Source organism: Mus musculus, chromosome 10 (genome assembly GCF_000001635.26).
Source record: "Mus musculus strain C57BL/6J chromosome 10, GRCm38.p6 C57BL/6J".
In the NCBI taxonomy this organism is placed as follows: Eukaryota; Metazoa; Chordata; class Mammalia; order Rodentia; family Muridae; genus Mus; species Mus musculus.
The window spans coordinates 53,234,856-53,260,946 of NC_000076.6; the positions used below are offsets into that span (position 1 = coordinate 53,234,856).

Consider the following 26,091-nt stretch of genomic DNA (forward strand, 5'->3'; position numbering starts at 1 on the left):
GGTACCTTTTCTATCATTCCTGTATCACAGAGCAACTTTTCCTTTGGTGGCTCTAATCTAACATTACAGCTGGTTTGTTGTCTGTATCCTCCTTGTGTTGAACTTCAAGCTTGCTCACACACCTTTCCTGTACCAAACAATGGCCTCTAGATGCATTCTGAGAGCCCTTGTTCTCTTCTGAGACACCAATAGGCAGGCCTCTATTGTCTTGTATTTTTTTCAGTATTCTTGTCTTCTGAGCCTCCTCCTGAGTGTTCCACTAAGCTGCTTACAACAGTCAAGAGCTTTATTACCCAGAGTTCCAAACTTTTCCACATTCTTCCCTCAACTCAGTTCTACAGGCCTGGCAACCACACAGGCTTACCACACTTACAGCCTCAATTCTTGGTAATGTAAGACTCTGGTGAGCCTTAACATACCAGGTACTCCCTGAGTGAATGATGTAGAGCTGGGAATCGATGCAGAAAGCAAGAGGAATTTATTGTTCCAACATGTTGGGAGTCACCCTGCACATGGAGAGAGAGAACGACCACACACAGCCTGTCCTGCCAGCCTTTATAAAGTTCTCCATTCAGCAGTCATTAGGCACAATGTGATTGGCCGAACAGTGTGACTTTTAAACTGATCGGTCTATAAGGGAATGAGGTAGGTGGCCAACAGTGGCAGAATGTGTCTATGAGCTCCGGTGGTCAGTCCCTCCTCCCTGTGGTCTGTGGAATGTAATTAGCCCCTCCCTTCCGGAGGGGAGGGGTGCCTATGTTCTTTATGACCTTTCACTTCCAGGAGGGGAGGGATCTAGTGGAATTTTCTACAGTTCCCGAGCTGACCTCTTCAATACCAGTTTCCCATCACTGTGATAAAAACCCCTGACAAACCCATCTTAAGGGAGAAAGAGTTCATTGTTGCTGGAGTCAGAATAATCTCAGTATCACAAAGAGGAACACATGAGCAAAATTAAAGTTGCTTGGCAAGGCAATTTCTTTTTGCAAGCGTGGCAGAATCCAAGCTAGGCTAGCAAAGACACTAGGATGAGATGGCTTCTGTCATGTATCTCTGGCATGGGTGGTGTGTGCAATGGTGTCAGCGTTTGGAAGCTGATTATGGGATGGATCCCCAGGTATGGCAATCTCTAGATGGTCCATCCTTTTTTGTCTCAGCTCCAAACTTTGTCTCTGTAACTCCATCCATGGCTGTTTTGTTCCCAATTCTAAGAAGGGGCAAAGTGTCCACACTTTGGTCTTCATTCTTCTTCAGTTTCATGTGCTTTGCAAGTTATATCTTATATCTTGGGTATTCTAAGTTTCTGGGCTAACATGCACTTATCAGTGAGTAAATATCATGTGAGTTCTTTCGTGATTGGGTTGCCTCATTCAGGATGAAGCCCTCCAGGTCCATCCATTTGCCTAGGAATTTTATAAATTCATTCCTTTTAATAGCTGAGTAGTACTCCATTGTGTAAATGTACCACATTTTCTGTATCCATTCCTCTGTTGAGGGGCATCTGGGTTCTTTCCAGCTTCTGGCTATTATAAATAAGGCTGCTATGAACATAGTGGAGCATGTGTCCTTCTTACCAGTTGGAACATCTTCTGGATATATGCCAAGGAGAGGTATTGTGGGATCCTCCTATAGTACTATGTCCTATTTTCTGAGGAACTGCTAGACTGATTTCTAGAGTGGTTGTACAAGCTTGCAATCCCACCAACAATGGAGGAGTGTTCCTCTTTCTCCGCATCCACACCAGCATCTGCTGTCACCTGAATTTTTGATCTTAGCCATTCTGACTGGTGTGAGATGGAATTTCAGGGTTGTTTTGATTTGCATTTCCCTGATGATTAAGGATGCTGAACATTTTTTCAGGTGCTTCTCAGCCATTCAATATTCCTCAGGTGAGAATTCTTTGTTTAGCTCTGAGCCCCATTTTTTAATGGGGTTATTTGATTTTTCTGGAGTCCACCTTCTTGAGTTCTTTATATATATTGAATATTAGTCCCCTATCTGGTTTAGGATAGGTAAAGATCCTTTCCCAATCTGTTGGTGGCCTTTTTGTCTTATTGATGGTGTCTTTTGCCTTAAAGAAGCTTTGCAATTTTATGAGGTCCCATTTGTGGATTCTCGATCTTATAGCACAAGCCATTGCTGTTTTATTCAGGAATTTTCCCCCTGTGCTCATATCTTCCAGGCTTTTCCACACTTTCTCATGTATAAGTTTGACTGTCTCTGGTTTTATGTGGAGTTCCTTGATCCACTTACATTTGACCTTAGTACAAGGAGATAAGAATGTATGAATTCGCATTCTTCTACATGATAATTGCCCATTGTGCCAGCACCATTTGTTGAAAATGCTGTCTTTTTTCCACTGAATGGTTTTAACTCCCTTGTCAAAGATCAAGTGACCATAGGCATGTGGGTTCATTTCTGGGTCTTCAATTCTATTCCATTGGTCTACTTGTCTGTCGCTATACCAGTACCATGTAGTTTTTATCACAATTGCTATGTAGTACAGCTTTAGGTCAGGCATGGTGATTCCACCAGAGGTTCTTCTATCCTTGAGAAGAGTTTTTGCTATCCTAGGTTTTTTGTTATTCCAGATGAATTTGCAGATTGCCCTTTCTAATTCATTGAAGAATTGAGTTGGAATTTTGATGGGGATTGCACTGAATGTGTAGATTGTTTTTGGCATGATAGCCAGTTTTACTATATTGATCCTGCCAATCCATGAAAATGGGAGATCTTTCCATCTTCTGAGATCTTGTTTAATTTTTTTCTTCAGAGACTTGAAGTTCTTATCATACAAATCTTTCACTTCCTTAGTTAAAGTCACACCAAGGTATTTTATATTATTTGTGACTATTGAGAAGGGTGTTGTTTCCCTAATTTCTCACTCAGCCTGTTTATTTTTTGTCTAGAGAAAGGCCATTGACTTGTTGGGTTTTCTTTATTGTGTCTACTTCCCTTTTAGGTCTAATATGATTTTGTTCATTTCCATCACATGTTTGGATGTGTTTTCCTGTATTTCTTTAAGGACTTCTACCTGCTTGGTTGTGTTTTCCTGTTGTTCTTTAAGGACTTGTAACTCTTTACCAGTGTTCTCCTGTATTTCTTTAAGTGAGTTAGTAAAGTCTTTCTTGATGTCCTCTATCATCATCATGAGATATGCTTTTAAACCCGAGTCTCACTTTTTGGGTGTTTTGGCATGCCCAGTGCTGGGTGAGGTGGAAGTGCTGCGTTCTGGTGATGGTGAGTGGTCTTGGTTTCTGTTAGTATGATTCTTACATTTGCCTTTCGCCATCTGGTAATCACTGGAGTTAGTTTTTATAGTTGTCTCTGGTTAGAGCTTGTTCCTCTCGTGATTCTGTTAGCCTCTATCAGCAGACCTGGAAGACTAGATCTCTCCTGAGTTCTAGTGGTCAGAGCACTCTCTGCAGGCAAGCTCTCCTCTTGCAGGGAAGGTGCACAGATATCTGGCATTCGAACCTGCCTCCTGGCAGAAGATGAAGGCCTGAAACAGGGCCTGTCCCAGAAGCTGTTAGCTTCTGTAGTCCACACTTTCACATGTGCAGACTAGTCTTGGAGGGATTCGGGAGCCAAGATGGCTCCCTCAGATGCTCTGGCAAAGCCCTCCCGGGCGTGGCAGACACCTCTCCTCTGGCAGGGAAGGTGCCCGGATGTTTGGAGCCCGAATAGGTGTCTCCTCACAAGCTGTCCTCTAGTGACCTTGGGGGTTTGCTCCGACTCTGTGCCCAAGGTGACCAGGTGCTGGCACTGACTGGAAGGGATTTGTGACCCTGGTCAGGCTGGGTTTTCTGCTTCCAATAACCCTAATGCAAGATTCCTACATGGTCACAGATAATCTTGCTCAACCTTTCTCAACCATCCTAGAAAGGAGTTTCTGGTGGGTCAACATCCTGTTTCTTTATCTGTTTTCAGTTCCTTTAAGATGCCCCAGCAATTTAACAGATATAAATGTGGGTGGGACAATAATGTACCAATAAGGGTTAAATGTTGTGGACGGTAATTGGTAGAGGGAAAGACTACAGCAATCAATAAATAACACTAACAACCTTTGAAAAAGCCATATGGAAACCTATTTCTATAGAAGCTTCCTCAAATACATACATGCATGCATACATACATACATACATACATACATACACACATGTGTTATTTTTAATTTGTATATATATGCATATATGATCCTCTCAAAACACGACGGGCTATTGCCATTGCTTTTAGTTATCCTCAAGAATTTGATGGAAGCCCCTGTTTCTGAAGATATCACATACTTGAAACATATGACATAGTGAAATCAAGCTGGTACCAATCTGAAAGCTTTTTTCCTACTAGTTATCTTTCATTGTACAGAAAGGCTCTGTATATACTACCAGAGAAGAGAATTTCCCAACAATTGTACCCAACTGTCACTAAAACAAAGACAAGATAGGCCCACTAATGTAATAATAGTACAAATGTTAGGATAGTAACCAACAACTTTCTACTTGGGTTTAAAGCCCTTTCCATAGGACATTTAGGCCGGGAACTGATAACTGAGCCTAAAACAAAAACAAAAAACCTCAAGTCCTATTGAAGGGGGAGTTTCCCTAATTGTTAATTGGTTAATAAAGATAGCAGAAGCCAATCGCTGGGCGAAGATATGGAGGTGGGATTTCCAGGCAGTACAGGAACAGGACAGGGAGATTGAAGTAAGACCAGGCAGCAGGTGCATAAGAAGTCGCAGACATGTAGGTTTCTTAGCGCATCTATAGGTCGTGGCCACCGCAGGCAAGGAGGATGGAGCAGGATATTCTTCACCCAGCCTTTGAGTTATCTGGTCAGTTTTAAAATATAAACGTCTCTAGTGTTTTCCTTTCATGAGGCTAAAGGAAACTGGGTGAGACTGGCGTGATTGTTGGCAGTAAGCAGGACCAGCCACTGGGGTGGCCAGTCTGTGGAGCACAAGAGGTGGCTCTGGGTGTTCTCAGAAGGAATAGGAGGGATGGAAGTGGAGCCAGTGGCTGTGTAATCTCAGAGCTAAGTCGTGAGGGGTTGCAGGACCGAACAAGGAGACCAGGCAAGGGGAAACATACATTTTAAAATTACATGTAAGATCCAATAGCCATCTAACTTTTGGACTCCAGGGAAGAACCCAGTACTATTGTTCTGTTTAATGAACATACTAATAAACTGGTCTCTATGTTCTTATCTTTATACTCACAGGTTAGTGTGTCTTTAAACCTCATCAGAGCAGGACCCTCTTGTGAGGCTATGCCAGTGCCTGCCAAATACAGAAGTGGATGCTCACAGTCATCTATTGGATGGAACACAGGGCCCCCAATGAAGGAGCCAGAGAAAGTACCTAAGAAGCTAAAGGGGTCTGCAACCCCATAGAAGGAACAATAATGAACTAACCTGTACCCCCCAGAGCTTGTGTCTCTAGTTGCATATTAGCAGAGAATGACCTAGTAGGCCATCAATGGGAGGAGAGGCCCTTAGTCTTGCAAAGATTATATGCCCCAGTACAGGGGAATGACAGGGCCAGGAGGTGGGAGTGGGTGGTTGGGGAGCAGGGCAGGGGGAGGGTATAGGGGACTTTTGGGATAGCATTTGAAATGTAAATGAAGAAAATAACTAACAAAAAAAATTTAGTTCTTCAAAAAAAAAACTTGTTAGAATACAACAGGATCCAGATTGAAAGAAATAAAATAAAATGATTTTGATTTTTATGCACAGGAAAATAATTCCATACTGACTGAGAGATGTATAATGTGTGGGGAAGCTAGAACTATAACATCAATAACTGTTTGACTATGCTGTGTTTAAACAACAGTTAGTTACAGTTGAATCACTGATTTTATTTTATCAGTGATAAATGCTATGCTTGATTCAAGGAAAAACTCAAATGGCTAATTTGAGTAGCTTTTATAAAAAAATTTTTAAAGCTTTAAATTACTGAACAGATAAAATTACTATCTTTTATCTAAATACAGATCCTTCAATAATGATTTACGTTTTGAAAAACATAAATAACAAATAAATTGACACATTTCAGAAAGAAAAAAGAGAACCCTTCTGGGAGGAAGTAGGTGATTAACAGCATGGTTCTGAAGACTCCAACTTGTGACCAGACTCCCTCCCCTCCCTCTGGTTCATCCTCATTCTCTCTCTCTCTCTCTCTCTCTCTCTCTCTCTCTCTCTCTCTCTCTCTCTCTCTCTCTCTGTCTCTCTCTCTCTCTGTGTGTCTCTGTCTCTTTCTCTCTCTCCCCATATTACCAATGCAGCAACCTGACTGTGAGCTTTAACCTCTGAAACATGGGACAAAGTCAACCCTCCACCACTAAGTGGTGATTTCACATCATTGATGAAAACTAACACATCATTTGATCTAAAGAATTAGAAAACATTTATCTTATTTTACCAACTACTAAAAATGAGACTTTTCAAACTGGTATGCTCTGAAGCATAAAAGAGACGACGAGAGTTGCTTTCCAAAGCTGTGTCTATAGGAACTATTTAATGGTATTGAAAAATCCAATGAAAACCCCCCTCTCTCCTTTTTTTTCTTTTTTACTTTACATTTTACTGTTTTACATTTCCTTTATATAATTTCAAGAAAATAGAAACAAAACAACAACATGATTTATGATTTCCAGGAAAAAGAAACGCAAAGCCACAAAATATGTTTTCTGGTGTCAAGCTACAAATTCAAATTTAGTCTAAGAAACTAAAATACTTAAAGACCCTCCATTTCTATAGATGCAGAAAACAGTGGGGGCTCAGCTAAGAATAAAGCAGGCACAGAAAATGAAATTTGTGGCCAGGAATGAAATCAGCCAGGGTATTGCCTAAAATAATTCTACTAAGTAGTAAACCAGAGTTGACAATCACAATTCCATCTCTTCCTTTAGGAACAGAGCTCCCTGCTATTTTCTGAGCAACAGAGGCATTGCGGATCACAAGCTGATTGAGGTTTTTTTGACAGGAGCCAGAATTTAAAACAGACATCAAAAACAGCCAGTTTGAAGGCAGGAAGAAGAATACAATATTGCCTGGTATAGCTAGGGATGATCCACTCAATATTTCAGCATAATGATGCTGCTGTGTTTGTCTGAAAACAGATTTAGAAAGTCAGTTGCCTAGGACCACCTATCTATGACTTCATCTGCCTCTAACTAGATGGACTGATGATAAATGGAGCAGTCACAAGGGGCTGGCAGCCATCAGTGCAGTTCTGTGAAGTCTAACAGCAGTTTCTAATAGCAGTGTCTTAACTGTGAAGTCTAACTTCCATAGTATGCTTTCTCATAATGACTTAGACCATAGCTATCTTTCCCAGGCTAATATGATTCTTGGGAGAGTGTTCTTATGTGAAACTCCACATGATTGGCCATTCTCAGGAGAATGTAGGGACAAGATTCTTACTTAAAGACACAAAGTTAGCAGTTGTGTGGTAAAGAGGTTATGGAGGGGGGTGTTAAGTTCCTCTAGAAATAAAATGATGTGGATTCACAGGCTCATTCAAGATCACTCCAAAATAGCAGTACCTACTCTCTCTCTCATCATCATCAAATGCTTTAAAATGAAGAATAAAATGGAAACTCTCTTGCCTTTGACACATTTTCAAAGCTTTCAGTAATAAAAACAGTGTCTCCTTTCTTTGACAATTTCCAGGGCTTAAAGAAAGCCTAAAGTGGCATTAGCATTGAAATAGTAAAACCTAAGCCATCATGTATTCCTAAAAAGGTTAAAATGATATTTAACTTTAAGATTTAACCTTGAATACATGCCCAATCCTCTTAAAACATATTCTAAAAATGGTACACAGTGGTTTGCTTATCACATATCTGTGAGGAAGGTTATAGGCTTAAAAAAACACAGACCAGTTTTTAATCTAACCATAAGAAAAGCAGATTAATTATCAAGGGGAAAATATTCAAGGTTTGGGATGAGAACTCAGGGAGCAATTTCTACTGAAACACAGTTGAAAACACAATGTGTTCTAGAGAAATGACCACAAGATCACAAAGGATGTGTGCTACAAAAGGATTATGTGTCAGGGTTTGATCCCAGTTGGTGAGGCCAATCATTAGAGGTAACAGGATTATAAGATAATATTCTCATCGGTGGATTAACCACTTCAACTGAATAAACAATTAGACTATAGGATCTTGTTGGAGCAAGTAGGTCTTTGAAGACATGTATTTAAAAGGTGTTTCTTGCCCTGACCACCTCTCATATATCTGTGTGTGTGTCTCTTATCTCCCTTTCTCCCTCTCCCTCTCCCCCTTCCCCCTCTCTCTCTGTCTCTCTCCTCTCCTGAGCTGCTGTGAGTTGAGCAGCTCCACTTCACTACAGTCTTAATCTTTTTGTTTCACTATTGGTCCAGACACAACAGAGGCATTTGATAATTGACTTATTAAATAGATAATTTGATAATAGATAAACTGTGAGCTTAAATAACTTCTTCCTGTGTAAACTGCTCCCTTCAGGAATCTGACTTCATGATAAAAAGTCTGGTGACACATCAAATGCCTGGCATTATTCTGTGAAATCTACAGATAGATAGATAGATAGATAGATAGATAGATAGATAGATAGATAGATAGATAGATAGATAGATAATGTTCATAGTAGAATATATATATATATATTCATAGTACAAAGCACCATATACATTAATCAAGCCATGTATAATTTACTAATTATCTAAACATTTATTTTTTATTTAATCTGCTTAAGCATCTTAATATTTTCTATGTTTAATTCATTACTTTCCAGAAACAATTAAAGGAATATCTGTTTTAAAATTGAATATTCCAGGCTGGAGAAATGGCACAGTTAGTAATTTAGAATACTTACTTAATTTTAGATCCCAGCAACCATAAAACAAGTTAGGCATCCCATGTATTCCTGTAAGTCGACCTCCAAGGAGGCAGAGCTGAAGGGATCTCTGGGCTTTGCTGGCTTACAGTCTATCCAAGAATGTGAGGGATCCAGGTTTAGGAAGAGACTGTGCTTCAAAGGAAGAGCCAAAAAATGCTAGACAAGTCCACCTGACACCCTATTCTTAGTCCTATAAGTATACACTCACACAGACATCTACACAGGCAAAAATAAGTAAATAAATACTTAAAATAGAATATGTGTATAGATACAAAGGATGTAACTACATTCATGAATGAAGATCATAAAAGCCTTTGAGCAATAAACTTTGATGATTTTGGGCTTTGTATCCCATGCAGTTATCTGGTAAAATATTGTTTCTCTTAAACTGGAGTCTCCAGAAAGCAAGGCTCTCAGAAACAGTATCTTTACATTTTATTTTATTTATTTTTGGAGACCCATCTTTATTTTACATTCCTGTAAGCATTGATATGTGCTTCTCTCGGGAGGCCATCTTCTGCTAAGAATAGAAGTTATCATTCAAGACAGGGCCTCTGTATCTCTGAGCTTGCACACTTGGGACTTCCCAGGTGCTCCCAAAGCCTCACTGCTGCAGCCCTTATAAGAGCAGCAGGCAGCTCAGAAGGGATCCTTGTACTGGGAGATGGTGGCAAGAGCTCATCTGGTATGGAGAAGAAACACAGAATCTGAAGTTGTACCTAAGAAGAATAGGATTAGCATGTGATACATGCAATCTGAACGCATATAGTTCCTGTTGCAGGATTCCCCTGTCCAATTACATTAGGGCAGCAGAAGGCCTGTGGTTGGACAGGGAAAAGGGAGGTGGAGCTAAGAGTTGCAGGGACAGAGAGCCTGAGAGGGAGAGAAGAGGAAGGCCAAGATGGATGCAGACATGAACCAGCATAGCTTTAGCCAGCCACAAGTAGTTTTGATATCATAAGGTTAGAATAATTGGGATAAAGCTTTTGTCATTATCAATTGGTTCAGAAATTGGTATATTGGCATCTTGTAAATTGTGATTTTATTGATACATAAATCTGATTGATTACTTATAAGGGTCAAGAGATTTGCTTTACTTGGTCACTGGAATGTGGCACCGTCAATGGCGGAGAGACAACTTCAGGGACAAACAAGCCAGACGCTGCAGGGGCTGGAGAGAGTTGCCTGAGGAGCACAGGAGCTGCAGGGGCTGGAGAGAGTTGCCTGAGGCAGGAGCACAGGAGCACAGTCTGGCTGATAGGGAGTTGGTGGGTTGAGAGAAGCAGGAGCATGGAGAATTAGCAGATTTTTAAAAAATATTTCCTGCAGCAAGTTCCATTATAATAATTTCTGTTAGAAATGGAAGTGGACATCTGGGTTCTTTCCAGCTTCTGGCTATTATAAATAAGGCTGCTATGAACATAGTGGAGCATGTGTCCTTCTTACCGGTTGGAACATCTGCTGGATATATGCCCAGGAGAGGTATTGCGGGATCCTCTGGTAGTACTATGTCCAATTTTCTGAGGAACCACCAGACTGATTTCCAGAGTGGTTGTACAAGCTTGCAATCCCACCAACAATGGAGGAGTGTTTTTCTTTCTTTCTTTTTTTTTTTTTTTTTTTCCATTTATAACGTTTTTTTTTTCCATTTTTTATTAGGTATTTAGCTCATTTACATTTCCAATGCTATACCAAAAGTCCCCCATAGCCACCCACCCCCACTCCCCTACCCACCCACTCCCCTTTTTTTTGGCCCTGGCGTTCCCCTGTACTGGGGCATATAAAGTTTGCGTGTCCAATGGGCCTCTCTTTCCAGTGATGGCCGACTAGGCCATCTTTTGATACATATGCAGCTAGAGTCAAGAGCTCCGGGATACTGGTTAGTTCATAATGTTGTTCCACCAATAGGGTTGCAGATCCCTTTAGCTTCTTGGGTACTTTCTCTAGCTCCTTCAATGGGGGCCATGTGATCCATCCAATAGCCGACTGTGAGCATCCACGTCTATGTTTGATAGGCCCAGGCATACTCTGACAAGAGACAGCTATATCAGGGTCCTTTCAGCATAATCTTGCTAGTGTATGCAATGGTGTCAGCATTTGGAAGCTGATTATGGGATGGATCCCCGGATATGGCAGTCTCTACATGGTCCATCTTTTTATCTCAGCTCCAAACTTTGTCTCTGTACCTCCTTCCAAGGAGGTTTTGTTCCCACTTCTAAGGAGGGGCATAGTGTCCACACTTCAGTCTTCATTTTTCTTGAGTTTCATGTGTTTAGGAAATTGTATCTTATATCTTGGATATCCTAGGTTTTGGGCTAATATCCACTAATCAGTGAGTACATATTGTGAGTTCCTTTGTGAATGTGTTACCTCACTCAGGATGATGCCCTCCAGGTCCATCCATTTGGCTAGGAATTTCATAAATTCATTCTTTTTAATAGCTGAGTAGTACTCCATTGTGTAGATGTACCACATTTTCTGTATCCATTCCTCTGTTGAGGGGCATCTGGGTTCCTTCCAGCTTCTGGCTATTATAAATAAGGCTGCTATGAACATAGTGGAGCATGTGTCCTTCTTACCAGTTGGGGCATCTTCTGGATATATGCCCAGGAGAGGTATTGCTGGATCCTCTGGTAGTACTATATCCAGTTTTCTGAGGAACCGCCAGACTGATTTCCAGAGTGGTTGTACAAGCCTGCAATCCCACCAACAATGGAGGAGTGTTCCTCTTTCTCCACATCCACACCAGCATCTGCTGTCACCTGAATTTTTGATCTTAGCCATTCTGACTGGTGTGAGGTGGAATCTCAGGGTTGTTTTGATTTGCATTTCCCTGATGATTAAGGATGTTGAACATTTTTTCAGGTGCTTCTCTGCCATTCGGTATTCCTCAGGTGAGAATTCTTTGTTCAGTTCTGAGCCCCATTTTTTAATGGGGTTATTTGATTTTTTGAAGTCCACCTTCTTGAGTTCTTTATATATGTTGGATATTAGTCCCCTATCTGATTTAGGATAAGTAAAGATCCTTTCCCAATCTGTTGGTGGTCTTTTTGTCTTATTGACGGTGTCTTTTGCCTTGCAGAAACTTTGGAGTTTCATTAGGTCCCATTTGTCAATTCTCGATCTTACAGCACAGGCCATTGCTGTTCTGTTCAGGAATTTTTCCCCTGTGCCCATATCTTCAAGGCTTTTCCCCACTTTCTCCTCTATAAGTTTCAGTGTCTCTGGTTTTATGTGAAGTTCCTTGATCCACTTAGATTTGACCTTAGTACAAGGAGATAAGTATGGATCGATTCGCATTCTTCTACACGATAACAACCAGTTGTGCCAGCACCAATTGTTGAAAATGCTGTCTTTCTTCCACTGGATGGTTTTAGCTCCCTTGTCGAAGATCAAGTGACCATAGGTGTGTGGGTTCATTTCTGGGTCTTCAATTCTATTCCATTGGTCTACTTGTCTGTCTCTATACCAGTACCATGCAGTTTTTATCACAATTGCTCTGTAGTAAAGCTTTAGGTCAGGCATGGTGATTCCACCAGAGGTTCTTTTATCCTTGAGAAGAGTTTTTGCTATCCTAGGTTTTTTGTTATTCCAGATGAATTTGCAAATTGCTCCTTCTAATTCGTTGAAGAATTGTGTTGGAATTTTGATGGGGATTGCATTGAATCTGTAGATTGCTTTTGGCAAGATAGCCATTTTTACAATGTTGATCCTGCCAATCCATGAGCATGGGAGATCTTTCCATCTTCTGAGATCTTCTTTAATTTCTTTCTTCAGAGACTTGAAGTTTTTATCATACAGATCTTTCACTTCCTTAGTTAGAGTCACGCCGAGATATTTTATATTATTTGTGACTATTGAAAAGGGTGTTGTTTCCCTAATTTCTTTCTCAGCCTGTTTATTTTTTGTGTAGAGAAAGGCCATTGACTTGTTTGAGTTAATTTTATATCCAGCTACTTCACTGAAGCTGTTTATCAGGTTTAGGAGTTCTCTGGTGGAATTTTTAGGGTCACTTATATATACTATCATATCATCTGCAAAAAGTGATATTTTGACTTCCTCTTTTCCAATTTGTATCCCCTTGATCTCCTTTTGTTGTCGAATTGCTCTGGCTAATACTTCAAGTACTATGTTGAAAAGGTAGGGAGAAAGTGGGCAGCCTTGTCTAGTCCCTGATTTTAGTGGGATTGCTTCCAGCTTCTCTCCATTTACTTTGATGTTGGCTACTGGTTTGCTGTAGATTGCTTTTATTATGTTTAGGTATGGGCCTTGAATTCCTGATCTTTCCAAAACTTTTATCATGAATGGGTGTTGGATCTTGTCAAATGCTTTTTCTGCATCTAACGAGATGATCATGTGGTTTTTGTCTTTGAGTTTGTTTATATAATGGATTACATTGATGGATTTTCGTATATTAAACCATCCCTGCATCGCTGGAATAAAACCTACTTGGTCAGGATGGATGATTGCTTTAATGTGTTCTTGGATTCGGTTAGCGAGAATTTTATTAAGGATTTTTGCATCGATATTCATAAGAGAAATTGGTCTGAAGTTCTCTATCTTTGTTGGATCTTTCATTGGTTTAGGTATCAGAGTAATAGTGGCTTCATAAAATGAGTTGGGTAGAGTACCTTCTACTTCTATTTTGTGAAATAGTTTGTGCAGAACTGGAATTAGATCTCTTTGAAGGTCTGATAGAACTCTGCACTAAACCCGTCTGGTCCTGGGCTTTTTTTGGCTGGGAGACTATTAATAACTGCTTCTATTTCTTTAGGGGATATGGGACTGTTTAGAAGGTCAACTTGATCCTGATTCAACTTTGGGACCTGGTATCTTTCCAGAAATTTGTCCATTTTGTCCAGGTTTTCCAGTTTTGTTGAGTATAGCCTTTTGTAGAAGGATCTGATGGTGTTTTGGATTTCTTCAGGATCTGTTGTTATGTCTCCCTTTTCATTTCTGATTTTGTTGATTAGGATTTTGTCCCTTTGCCCTTTAGTGAGTCCAGCTAAGGGTTTATCTATCTTGTTGATTTTCTCAAAGAACCAACTCCTCGTTTGGTTAATTCTTTGAATAGTTCTTCCTGTTTCCACTTGGTTAATTTCACCCCTGAGTTTGATTATTTCCTGCCGTCTACTCCTCTTGGGTGAATTTGCTTCCTTTTTTTCTAGAGCTTTTAGATGTGTTGTCAAGCTGCTAGTATGTGCTCTCTCCCGTTTCTTCTTGGAGGTACTCAGAGCTATGAGTTTCTCTCTTAGAAATGCTTTCATTGTGTCCCAAAGGTTTGGGTACGTTGTGGCTTCATTTTCATTAAACTCTAAAAAGTCTTTAATTTCTTTCTTTATTCCTTCCTTGACCAAGGTATCATTGAGAAGAGTGTTGTTCAGTTTCCACGTGAATGTTGGCTTTCCATTATTTATGTTGTTATTGAAGATCAGTCTTAGGCCATGGTGGTCTGATAGGATACATGGGACAATTTCAATATTTTTGTATCTGTTGAGGCCTATTTTGTGACCAATTATATGGTCAATTTTGGAGAAGGTCCCGTGAAGTGCTGAGAAGAAGGTATATCCTTTTGTTTTAGGATAAAATATTCTGTAGATATCTGTCAGGTCCATTTGTTTCATAACTTCTGTTAGTTTCACTGTGTCCCTGTTTAGTTTCTGTTTCCACGATCTGTCCATTGATGAAAGTGGTGTGTTGAAGTCTCCCACTATTATTGTGTGAGGTGCAATGTGTGCTTTGAGCTTTACTAAAGTGTCTTTAATGAATGTGGCTGCCCTTGCATTTGGAGCGTAGATATTCAGAATTGAGAGTTCCTCTTGGAGGATTTTACCTTTGATGAGTATGAAGTTTCCCTCCTTGTCTTTTTTGATAACTTTGGGTTAGAAGTCGATTTTATCTGATATTAGAATGGCTACTCCAGCCTGTTTCTTCAGACCATTTGCTTGGAAAATTGTTTTCCAGCCTTTCACTCTGAGGTAGTGTCTGTGTTTTTCCCTGAGATGGGTTTCCTGTAAGCAGCAGAATGTTGGGTCCTGTTTGTGTAGCCAGTTTGTTAGTCTATGTCTTTTTATTGGGGAATTGAGTCCATTGATATTAAGAGATATTAAGGAAAGGTAATTGTTGCTTCCTGTTATTTTTGTTGTTAAAGTTGGCATTCTGTTCTTGTGGCTGTCTTCTTTTAGGTTTGTTGAGGGATTATCTTCTTGTTTTTTCTAGGGCGTGGTTCCCGTCCTTGTATTGATTTTTTTCTGTTATTATCCTTTGAAGGGCTGGATTCGTGGAGAGATAATGGGTGAATTTAGTTTTGTCGTGGAATACTTTGGTTTCTCCATCTATGGTAATTGAGAGTTTGGCTGGGTATAGTAGCCTGGGCTGGCATTTGTGTTCTCTTAGTGTCTGTATAACATCTGTCCAGGCTCTTCTGGCTTTCATAGTCTCTGGTGAAAAATCTGGTGTAATTCTGATAGGCTTGCCTTTATATGTTACTTGACCTTTTTCCCTTACTGCTTTTAGTATTCTATCTTTATTTAGTGCATGTGATGTTCTGATTATTATGTGTCGGGAGGAATTTCTTTTCTGGTCCAGTCTATTTGGAGTTCTGTAGGCTTCTTGTATGTTCATGGGCATCTCTTTCTTTAGATTTGGGAAGTTTTCTTCAATAATTTTGTTGAAGATGTTTGCTGGTCCTTTGAGTTGAAAATCTTCATTCTCATCCACTCCTATTATCCGTAGGTTTGGTCTTCTCATTGTGTCCTGGATTTCCTGGATGTTTTTAGTTAGGATCTTTTTGCATTTTCCATTTTCTTTGATTGTTGTGCCGATGTTCTCTATGGAGTCTTCTGCACCTGAGATTCTCTCTTCCATCTCTTGTATTCTGTTGCTGATGCTGGCATCTATGTTTCCAGATTTCTTTCCTAGGGTTTCTATCTCCAGCGTTGCCTCACTTTGGGTTTTCTTTATTGTGTCTACTTCCCTTTTTAGGTCTAGTATGGTTTTGTTCATTTCCATCACCTGTTTGGATGTGTTTTCCTGTTTTTCTATAAGGACTTCTACCTGTTTGGTTGTGTTTTCCTGTTTTTCTTTAAGGACTTGTAGCTCTTTAGCAGTGTTTTCCTGTTTTTCTTTAAGGACTTGTAACTCTTTAGCAGTGTTCTCCTGTATCTCTTTAAGTGAGTTATTGAATTCCTTCTTTATGTCCTCTACCATCATCATGAGATATGCTTTTAAATCCAGGTCTATCTTTTCAGGTGTGTTAGGGTGTCCTGAACTGGGCGAAGTGGGCGTTCTGGGTTCTGATGATGGTGAGTGGTCCTGGTTTCTGTTAGTAGGATTCTTACGTTTACCTTTTGCCATCTGGCAATCTCTGGAGTTAGTTGTTATAGTTGTCTTTGTTAAGAGATTGTTCCTCTGTTGATTTTGTTACCCTCAATCAGCAGGCGTGGGAGACAAGCTCTCTCCTCTGAGTTTCAGTGGTCAGAGCAGTCTCTGCAGGCAAGCTCTCCTCTTTCAGGGAAGGTGTACAGTTATCTGGTGTTTGGACCTCCTCCTGGCTGAAGGTGAAGGCCCAAAACAGGATCTTTCCCAGAAGCTGTGTTGCTTTGGCCAGGAAGGTGGCTGGCCGTCTGGAGCCAAAGATGGCGCCGCCTCAGAAGACTGTGGCTCCTCGCCAGGAAGGTGGCCGGTTGTCTGGAGCCGAAGATGGTGCCGCCCCAGAAGCTCTGCGACTCTCGCCTGTACCAGAAACGGCTGGCCTCTGTATTCCACACGGTCACCCGTGCAGCCTGCCCTCCGCGGAGTCCCGGAGCCAAGAAGGCTCCCGCCGGCGCCTGTGACACAAACCTCTCAGGCCGGGCAGACCCCCGTGCTCTCACCAGGAAGGTGGCCGGCTGTCTGGAGCTGAAGATGGCACCACCCCAGAGGCTCTGCGACGAGGAGTGTTTTTCTTTCTCCACATCCTCGCCAGCATCTGCTGTCACCTGAATTTTTGATCTTAGCCATTCTGACTGGTGTGAGATGGAATCTCAGGGTTGTTTTGATTTGCATTTCCCTGGTGATTAAGGATGTTGAACATTTTTTCAGGTGCTTCTCAGCCATTTGGTATTCCTCAGGTGAAAATTCTTTGTAGTACATTTACACAATGGAGTACTACTCAGCTATTAAAAAGAATGAATTTATGAAATTCCTAGGCAAATGGATGGGCCTGGAGGGTATCATCCTGAGTAAGGTAACCCAATCACCAAAGAACTCACATGATATGTACTCACTGATAAATGGATATTAGCACAGAAACTTAGAATACCCAAGATACAAGATACAATTTGCAAAACACATGAAACTCAAGAAGAACAAAGACCGAAGTGTGGACGCTTTGCCCCTTCTTAGAATTGGGAACAAAACACCCATGGAAGGAGTTACAGAGACAAAGTTTGGAGCTGAGACAAAAGGATGGACCATGTAGAGACTGCCACACCTGGGGATCCATCCCATAATCAGCCTCCAAACGCTGACACCATTGCATACACTAGCAAGATTTTGCTGAAAGGACCCTGATATTGCTGTCTCTTATGAGGCTATGCTGGTGCCTAGCAAACACAGAAGTGAATGCTCACAGTCAGCTATTGGATGGAACACAGGGCCCCCAATGGAGGAGCTAGAGAAAGTACCCAAGGAGCTAAATGGAACTGCAACCCTATAGGTGCATATGTAGCAGAAGATGGCCTAATCGGCCATCCTTGGGAAGAGAGGCCCCTTGGTCTTACAAACTTTATATGCCTTAGTACAGCGGAACACCAGGGCCAAGAAGTGGGAGTGGATGGGTAGGGGAGTGGGGGGGGGGTATGGGGGCCTTTTGCGATAGCATTGGAAATGTAAATGAAGAAAATACCTAATAAAAAGAAAAAAAATAAATTAAAAAAAAAGAAATGGAAGTGGAGAAACCCTGTCTTGAAAAAAAAGAAAGAAAAGAAAAGAAAAAAGAGAAAAGAAAAGAAAAAAAGAAATGGAAGTGGAATGAAAAGATCAAAGCCATCCCATAACCATCAATGGCTTAGTGAAGAAAAAACACAGGTTCTGCTCCAAACGAGTTAGATTCATGGTGAATTTTACTACTTGTTTCTTCATAAGTTTTTCTTTTCCCCAACTGTCACCATGACATCACATGAACTGATTAATGACACAGCCATCATTGATAGACCTACTCTTCCTATGAACTAAAGTTGTTCACAAAAGCATGGGATAACTTGTGCATTTCATAGCATCAAGAGTAACAAATATCTAACTTTGTGTTCACATTTCTTGAACCCAGCCACTCTCTTTTATTCACTGACTTTCTCTAACCCAATACCCTGCAATATCAGCTGAGAAGTCACTACCACCAAATTTTCCCCATTACTCATTCTCTCCCTCTCCCTCCTTACTTTTTGTTTCTTTCTCTTTTTCCTTCCCCTATTCTTTTTCAACAGCACTGATGTAACTCAGTAATTAGTTATTACAGCATTTATATTCTATTGCACCTTGGACTGCGTATTTTCCCTCTAGAATTGAGATAGTCAATTCTTTCAGTACTGAGACATTTCTCAGCTTAGGATCTGACACATAGGAAACAGCCACAGAATTACAGCCAAGGGAAAGACCAAGTAGGTCACTGAGTTTGGGGTGTTTGGGCAAATGAGAAAAAGGTAGGAAGTGAAATCTGGCTTCCCAGAGAAACCCTGATAGAGCTGTCTGAGGGCTAAACACTAAAAAGGCTGAGAACCGTTGAGTGTGGAGAAAAAAGATTAAACGCCAGTGTGGGAGCTGACTACAAGGCAGAAATGCATCCAACTGACTCTAAAGCAGTGACTATCACAGTTAAACTAGTACAAAGGTTTCTAGAAAATGTCACTAAGAACAAATGTCACCTAGTAGCCTTGCCTGTTTTCTCTGTTTTAGAGACTTGATCAAATGAAATGATAGATAGATGATAAAGCAGAAGCCCGAGGATGCATTCCCATCATCCTAGGTATGGATCCTAGGTATTCAAGAGGCTGAGGTAAGGTAACTACATGAGCTCACAGGTTCAAGACCAGCTTGAGCAGCATAGTGGGAGCTGCACCTCAAGTGCATTAAACAAACACAGGAAACCATAAAACGATGTGTAGAGGAGCAATTGGGATGGAAAGCAATTCAAATGGAAGAAAAAGGTAAGTCTCCTTGAAAGCTTGTGAGCCACATAGGTAAGACAAATCTGGCTTTGAAGCAGAAACAACTTTAGAGGATTTGCTATTTCTAAATTTAGCAATTTCCCTATCCTTTGCTTAGACTTGCACTTTTCCATGACACAATGATGTCTAATATCATGTCCTACCAAACAGAACATAACTATCTTCACACACAACCATTTCTGCCACGTGTCTGAGAAAACCTTGAATCCAATATGTTTTGCCTTCAATCCATTTCTTCCTATTAGAATTTGACCTGCATTTCAACCCTCTCTTTCAATGATACTTTATAATAGAAAGCACATGTAAACAAGTCATTCTCGAGTGACATACATCCCTTGAATTTCAGTCTTTTGGTGACAAGCTTTTCCACTTCACATGTATGCCCCCACACATATAGAACTAAACTTATGGCATCTTTCTTGAGTTCTTTTATTTGGAGAAGGAATACATTGTGGCTGTATAATCAGGAGCCTCCAGGAAAACATGACTGATAGAATAAAGCTATACATGTAAAAATTGGGTTTATTAGGGTGGCTGGCAGGATCTGGTCTCCAAGATTCTAGTAGTGATTCAGGCCACAAGGCTGGATGTCTCAGTTGGTGTCTTAGTTATGGTTTTGATTGCCGTGATGAAACAGCATTACCAAAAATAAGTTGGGGAGCAAAGGGTTTTTTGGGGGTTGTTTGTTTTTTGTTGTTGTTGTTGTTGTTGCTTAGCTTTTACTTCTATATCTTACTCCATCATTAAATGAAGCTTAAATAGGGTATGAACTTGGAGACAGGAGCTGATGCAAAGGCCATGAAAGTGTGCTGTCTTTCTCTTCATGGCTTGCTCAGCTTTCTTTCTCATAGAACCTAGGATCACCAGCCCAGGGTTGGCCCCACCCACAGTGGGATGGGCTTTCCTCCATCAATCACTAATTAAAGAAACACCCTACAACCAGATATGATGAAGGCAATTTTCTCAACTGAGGTTCCCTGCTTTCTCTCTTGCTTGTATCAACTAGACATAAATCTAGTCAATACAGCTTCCTGGTCTTCAGTATACACCAGATTCTACAGAAGTAGGCTTAAATATCGGTAAAGGAATGAACTTGCCAGCAAGAGTGAGGACAGTAGGCAAAGATCAAGTGGATCCTACTTTCATGTCCTCGATATAGGCTGTCATGAGATGGTGTGGTCCAGGTCTAAAGTGTGTCATCCCAACTCAAAAGATCCCAACTTAGGATAAGTCTTCTAACTTCAGGTGATACAGTCAAGAGAAATCCCTCAGAGGTAGACTCAGCCACTTGAGTTTTAGTTAACTCTAAAAGTAGTCAAGTTGACAAGCAAGAATAGCATCACAATGATGTAAACATCAAGTGAGGGGAAGATCTGGATTTTAGTTCTCTTCTGGTCTATGGGTCCCACGCTATACAAGATGGTGGGTTTCTCATTAGCAAAATAGAAGATTTGGACCTTTTCATTTTTAAGATGCCTTCCAACCCTGTTGGGAACAAAATAAGTGGGGGCCCTAGGGAGGCCCTGGGAAAGAAGGGAAGGAAAAATATGTCATGTCCGGCTACAGTTCCTGTGCTCTGGGCAGATGGACGCGGGGAGACTGCGGGTGAGCATCTAAGCCTCTGACTCCACTCTGCGGGGGGTGGAGAAGGGGCAGCCCCCAACCGGGGACCTCTAAGCTACCTTGCTAAAGCCCCAGGGTTGTAGGAGAGAGGGAATAGGGGAAGAAGTTCCCAACACTGACCAGACTGCACAGCAGGTCTTGATAGAGCAGAGACTCTCTATGGTTTAAGAGCTTTATTATAGAAATGCAGGGGAAAGACAGAAGGGAGAGAGAGAGAGAGAGAGAGAGAGAGAGAGAGAGAGAGAGAGAGAGAGAGAGAGAGAGAGAGAGGCTAGAGAGAGAGAAGAGAGAGGAGAGGAGAAGACAAAGAAAAAGGGAAGAGGAGAGAGAAGTGAGCGAAATGAGAGTAAAGAACAAAGGAGTAAGAGTAAGAGAGCGAGGTAGGGGCTGAGCATCCTTTTTTATGGTCTTCACTGTGGCTAGGTAATTGGGGAGAAGTTTAGCCTGAAGGTCAAAAGCTTGGGCCATTGCTTACATGACTACTGACCATGTTTGTCTTGTGGGGGCTGTGGGAGGTTGTAACTTAGGCAGGGACCAGATTTCCAGGAGCATGAAGGAACACCTACTGTGTCATGAAGGTGAATTATGACCATCGGGGTTCAGACTTCAGCTCGACTGAAATTCCCCACACAACCCTAACACTCAGTAACAAATAGTGAGAACTCTCAATAGCAGAGAGATGGGCATACTGAAGGCTCATCAGAGAGTGGCATTGGTGACTGGCACTAAAGAGATATCTAGTAAGTCTTCATTGATGGATGAGTTGACCCTTTCACCTACTCTGGTCACATGGATGGATGTATTTGCTTCTGTTTGGAGCTGGCTGCTGCTATTGGTATGGGTTATCCACCAGAGAAGACTGATCAGACATGAATTTAAGCTAATATGAAATCTTAATTAGCTGCTGGCTACTAGCCAGGGTGTTGGGGATCCCAGCGTAATACCAAGCCTTTCACAGGATGAGCTTTTAAGCATAAAACCCATATTCTGGGTTAGCATAGTTCAGTAAACAAGAACAGTTTGCCAGAAGCAGAACTGCAGAAGCCAAAGAGCAAGGTCAGTACATTTAAAGACTTTCCCAGAACTATGGACTTTGATGGATTAGGACTTTGTTTTTGTTCTGGCAGGTGGTACTGTCTACATGCTGAATTCTATAGACTGAATTGATCTTCCATAATGGAGTTAGTTGTGCTGAGATCCCGGGGCCTACTAAGGTCTGGGGACATGTTAGACTATAGCCATGACTATAGTACTTTAAACTCTAGAACACACCTGCATCACTCAGAGATCTTGTTCACAGGCAGATTCTGCTGTAGGTGCTCTGAGTAGACCCTTGAATACCACATTTGTATAGGTTAAGGTTTACCTTCACATTACATAAGTAACTCCGTGGACATTAATTCTAGAATACTAGGAAAGTTCTGCGCAATAGTAATAGTTCTTCCTGGGAAGGTCTGATTATTTATAGTTTTTTGTTAATGATGCAGAACACATTTGCTCATTCAGGAAGTATTTCCCAATACTTCATGTATATCAGGCACACATGTAGGCACTGGGAGTCCGAGTTCACATTTTCTCAGAGAGAAATATTGCCTCTCTCTCTCTCTCTCTCTCTCTCTCTCACACACACACACACACACACACACACACACACACACACACAGAGTTGCAATCTATACTTTTAGAAACATTTATTTCTAATTAGACATCATCAATAAGCTCTCAAAGTGATTATTGTCAATACACCATGCATCAGCTTAGTTCTCAGACCTGGATATAAAGTGAAAAGGTAAAATCCTGTCTCCTGTCTTGTTTTCTGTGCTGGTAGTGAAATGTTAACAAGGTAGTGGAGCACTTCTGTTTGAACTCTTCTCTCCCTTTGAATAGGTCTGGAAACTAGGGATTAATGGTACACAAAGAGGTTGATGTCTTTGTGGTCCACTTAGGCTTTTACTTACAATTAATACTGGTTTAGCAACAATTACCAACTCCATGCTGACTCATTCGTTGGACCCAATGGTAGACAGTTACCTCTGTCAACACAGGTGCATTGTACCTTCCCTTTAGACAAACTAGTGGAACTGCATGTATTTGAGGCTCAAATGGGCCATCCACATCTCAGAGACTAAACATTTTGTTGTTGACTTGCCAAATTCTGCTAAAAAAAAAAAAATGCCGCTTAAGCTGAAGTACCTTCTTCCACCAAAATGAGGAAAGGGGAGTGAGGAGTGGACATAGGTATATTTCCTGCCATAATGTTTGTCAAGAAGAATCATTTAGAGTTTTACATTTATGAGGAATCCAGTTTAAATCAAGGGTTTCTGCCACCAGGAGTTTTACAATCGCTATGATGTCAAAGCATCCTGGTGTTTTCTAGGTTCCAAGATTGCAATGGTCCCTCCTGAGTTTCTTGTTCCCCACATTCTCTCACTACCAGGACTGTTCTTGCTTACAGAATTTTTTTTTTTTGTCTTGAAAACTAAGACAAGATTTCTTTCCAAATTTGACAAATTTGAATATTTTTATTTTATGTTTCCACTATTTTATGCTTGGTCCAATTATACTTTTGTTTGGATAATAATTTAGAAGCCAGATTGATAAATGTTCAATATATTTTTCTTCCCTTTGAAAAAAACACAGTCTTGTTCAAATACTCTTTAAGTGTGCTGTATTGTATAGGCCAAAAGATTCTTTTTAATGAGATAAATTACTGTTGTACAATAAATAAGCGTAGATACTTCAAAAATAATTGTCAGTGGGAACAGAAAATAATGTATGCTTTTTCCTGGCTAGTGGAAGAAAATATTTTTTTATTTTTTAAAAAGCATGAGTAAATCCCTACCACCTTGAGAAACTGCATTCCTGTTCCCATTACTCTCAGTGACTTAGAACATGATAGGGGTAGAGAAAAAAATCTCTTGCAGTTCTGGGAAGTTGCCTAGCAACTCATTTAAATCTGGAAGAACAAAAAACAATTTCAATTCAATTTTCCAAATCACCAAGTTATTCTCAGATTATAACTTGAGACAGAAAAACCCATAGATCCCACAGAGACAACAGATGCAGTTCAGTGTAGCTTATGGCTCGGTCTCCAAGAAGTTTGTGAGGCCAACTGCCTGATCTGGCCAAGTGTCTACAGCTGCTCACACCCACAGACCTGGTCAAGCTAACTGCGTGGCTACAAAGCAGTATTCACTCTCTATGTACACCGTTAACTCCTAGTTTGCAGACTTACTCAAAAGGAGAAAAGGGTTCAAATGGAAATAGTCCACTACCCTGTTAACATAATAATATCAGCACGGAAAGCCTAAAAGATGAGAGACAAGATTTTTTCCTCTAGCCCTATCATGTTTTGGCCAGATCAGAGACCTAAAGTAATATAAGGCAGATAGACAGGAGAAAAAGAATACAAATGAATGATACATTAGGTTCTTTTAAACTTAAGAGTCCTTGTGCACATAATAGACCTGAAGAACTTGCAGAACCTCAATGATTTATACTAAGTGGGGCATAGAGACAACCAGGAGAGTAGACTCTGTGAGTAGGTTAAATGAAGACATTTATCTCAAAGAGGTTAGTCTGTAAAAGTTCTCTCATTCTCAACTTCTTGTCCTTGATGAGAACACTGCATTTCTTCTTAGTACAGAGAGGACATCTTCCAGGTGAGGGCATTCAGGAAGAAAGGAGTCAGAAACTACCTTCTTGTCCTTTAGTCTATCACTTCCATACATATATCTGTGCACTTAGCTGGGGAGCTAATGGGGACAATGGTGGCACAATTGTCCTCTCCCTTGGTTTTCAGCACATCGGGGAAGGAGACAATCCTCACTCTAGGATATCTCATATAACGTTTTGGAGTTTGGATGTTTATTGATAATATTGTAAATAAACCTTTCCCAGCAAGTTTTGCCTTGATTTATACCCCCTGTACTTTTTTGTTGTGAATTCTAGAGGCCTATTATACAGAGGAAAAATACCCAGAGATCCACAGACAGCATGGTGATGATAAAGAAACCTGGAAAAATCAACAAACGTTTTTGTAGGCAATAATGTCTTCGACTTTGGGAATGGAAAAAGAAAAAAAGCACCTTCGTTCAAAATAGTTATTGATTCTGGGTTCTCTTCAGGATATCTTTTCTAAACATCTATATTTATGTGAAGAAATACTCCAATGAAAATAGCAAATACTAGTTAATATATTAATGATAGTACATTAATAGATAGAAAATGTTTACCCCTTCATTGCAAACCTACTAGATATATAAGCAGGAAGTGTGGATGGATGTAAAATCAGTAAGGCAGTCCACTGTTAACATAACAATATCAGCACGAAAAGCCTAAAAGATGAGAGACAAGATGAGAGACATTTTTCTTGCCTTTTGGGGAGGGGTATAAAATCAACAAGCAGGAGAGAAAATAAAGGAGTCATATTTCCAAAATATAGAAGACAAAATCTCCTACGTGAAGTGAAGCTGTATCTCCTAAAGGAATTTGCTTTTACACAACATATTTTAACTGACTAGATTTTGCAGTTATCCCAACCTCTATACATTCTTTTCTCTCTTTTATTTCTAGGTGTCTACTGAGGAAGCATTACATTATCTGGGCTGGGTTCTAGGAAAATATAAAAAAGTGTCTTGTGCCTACAAGCCTCCATAAATATCCAGCCCTCGAGCCAAAAGGAAAACAAAAGCCCAGAGAAGTGTGGAAGGATGTGTGTACTCAGGAAGTAGAAAGTGAACAGGAAGTGGGGACAGGCTATAAAGCTTCAAAACCTGTCTCCTTTGACCCACTTCCTCCATTGAGACTCTACTATGGTACAGTCCTTTTTGGACACAGTCATTGAATATTTGCAACAGGAAACAACACATTACTGGAGCACATTGTGTATTGTTTGAGCTTTCCACAGGCTTTCAGTTACTTTACAAGTCTTGTAATGGAAAGAGGAATACTAATCATGAACAATTCTTGCCTAGCAATACACTGTAAATTGCATCTAGTGGAGATTCAATTGGTGACCCTTGCTGCACATGGAAAGCCACTTTTGCAACACCATGAATATTCATCCCAACACTTGTGAGTTGTAAATGTACCCTTTCTATTCTTTTTACATCAGTTGCAACAGCACTCCCAAATCCCTCATTCAATTAATGAATTAAATAAAATATTTGACATATGTTCATTTTATATTCATATGAGTCAGAAAGTTACTTTGGGGGGGAATTATCCTTTCACAGATTTATGAAACAAAATATTTCATCACTTTCAATTAGAAAAGAACTCTTCAATTTTTACTGAAAATTGAACTTAAGCAGTTGATTAAATGTAACTGAATTTACATATTCCTATTATACATTCCTAACATAACACTCTTGTATAAAGG

At 40.5% G+C, this 26,091-nt stretch overlaps 1 long non-coding RNA gene across 1 annotated transcript; it reads left to right on the plus strand.

The window, feature by feature from the left end:
* Positions 1 to 331: 331 nt before the first annotated feature.
* Gm36173 (predicted gene, 36173) lies at positions 332 to 25,881 on the plus strand. Its single transcript, NR_152766.1, has 3 exons — positions 332 to 645; positions 18,814 to 19,064; positions 25,284 to 25,881. It is a non-coding gene; the product is annotated as a predicted gene, 36173 (long non-coding RNA).
* Positions 25,882 to 26,091: the final 210 nt, after the last annotated feature.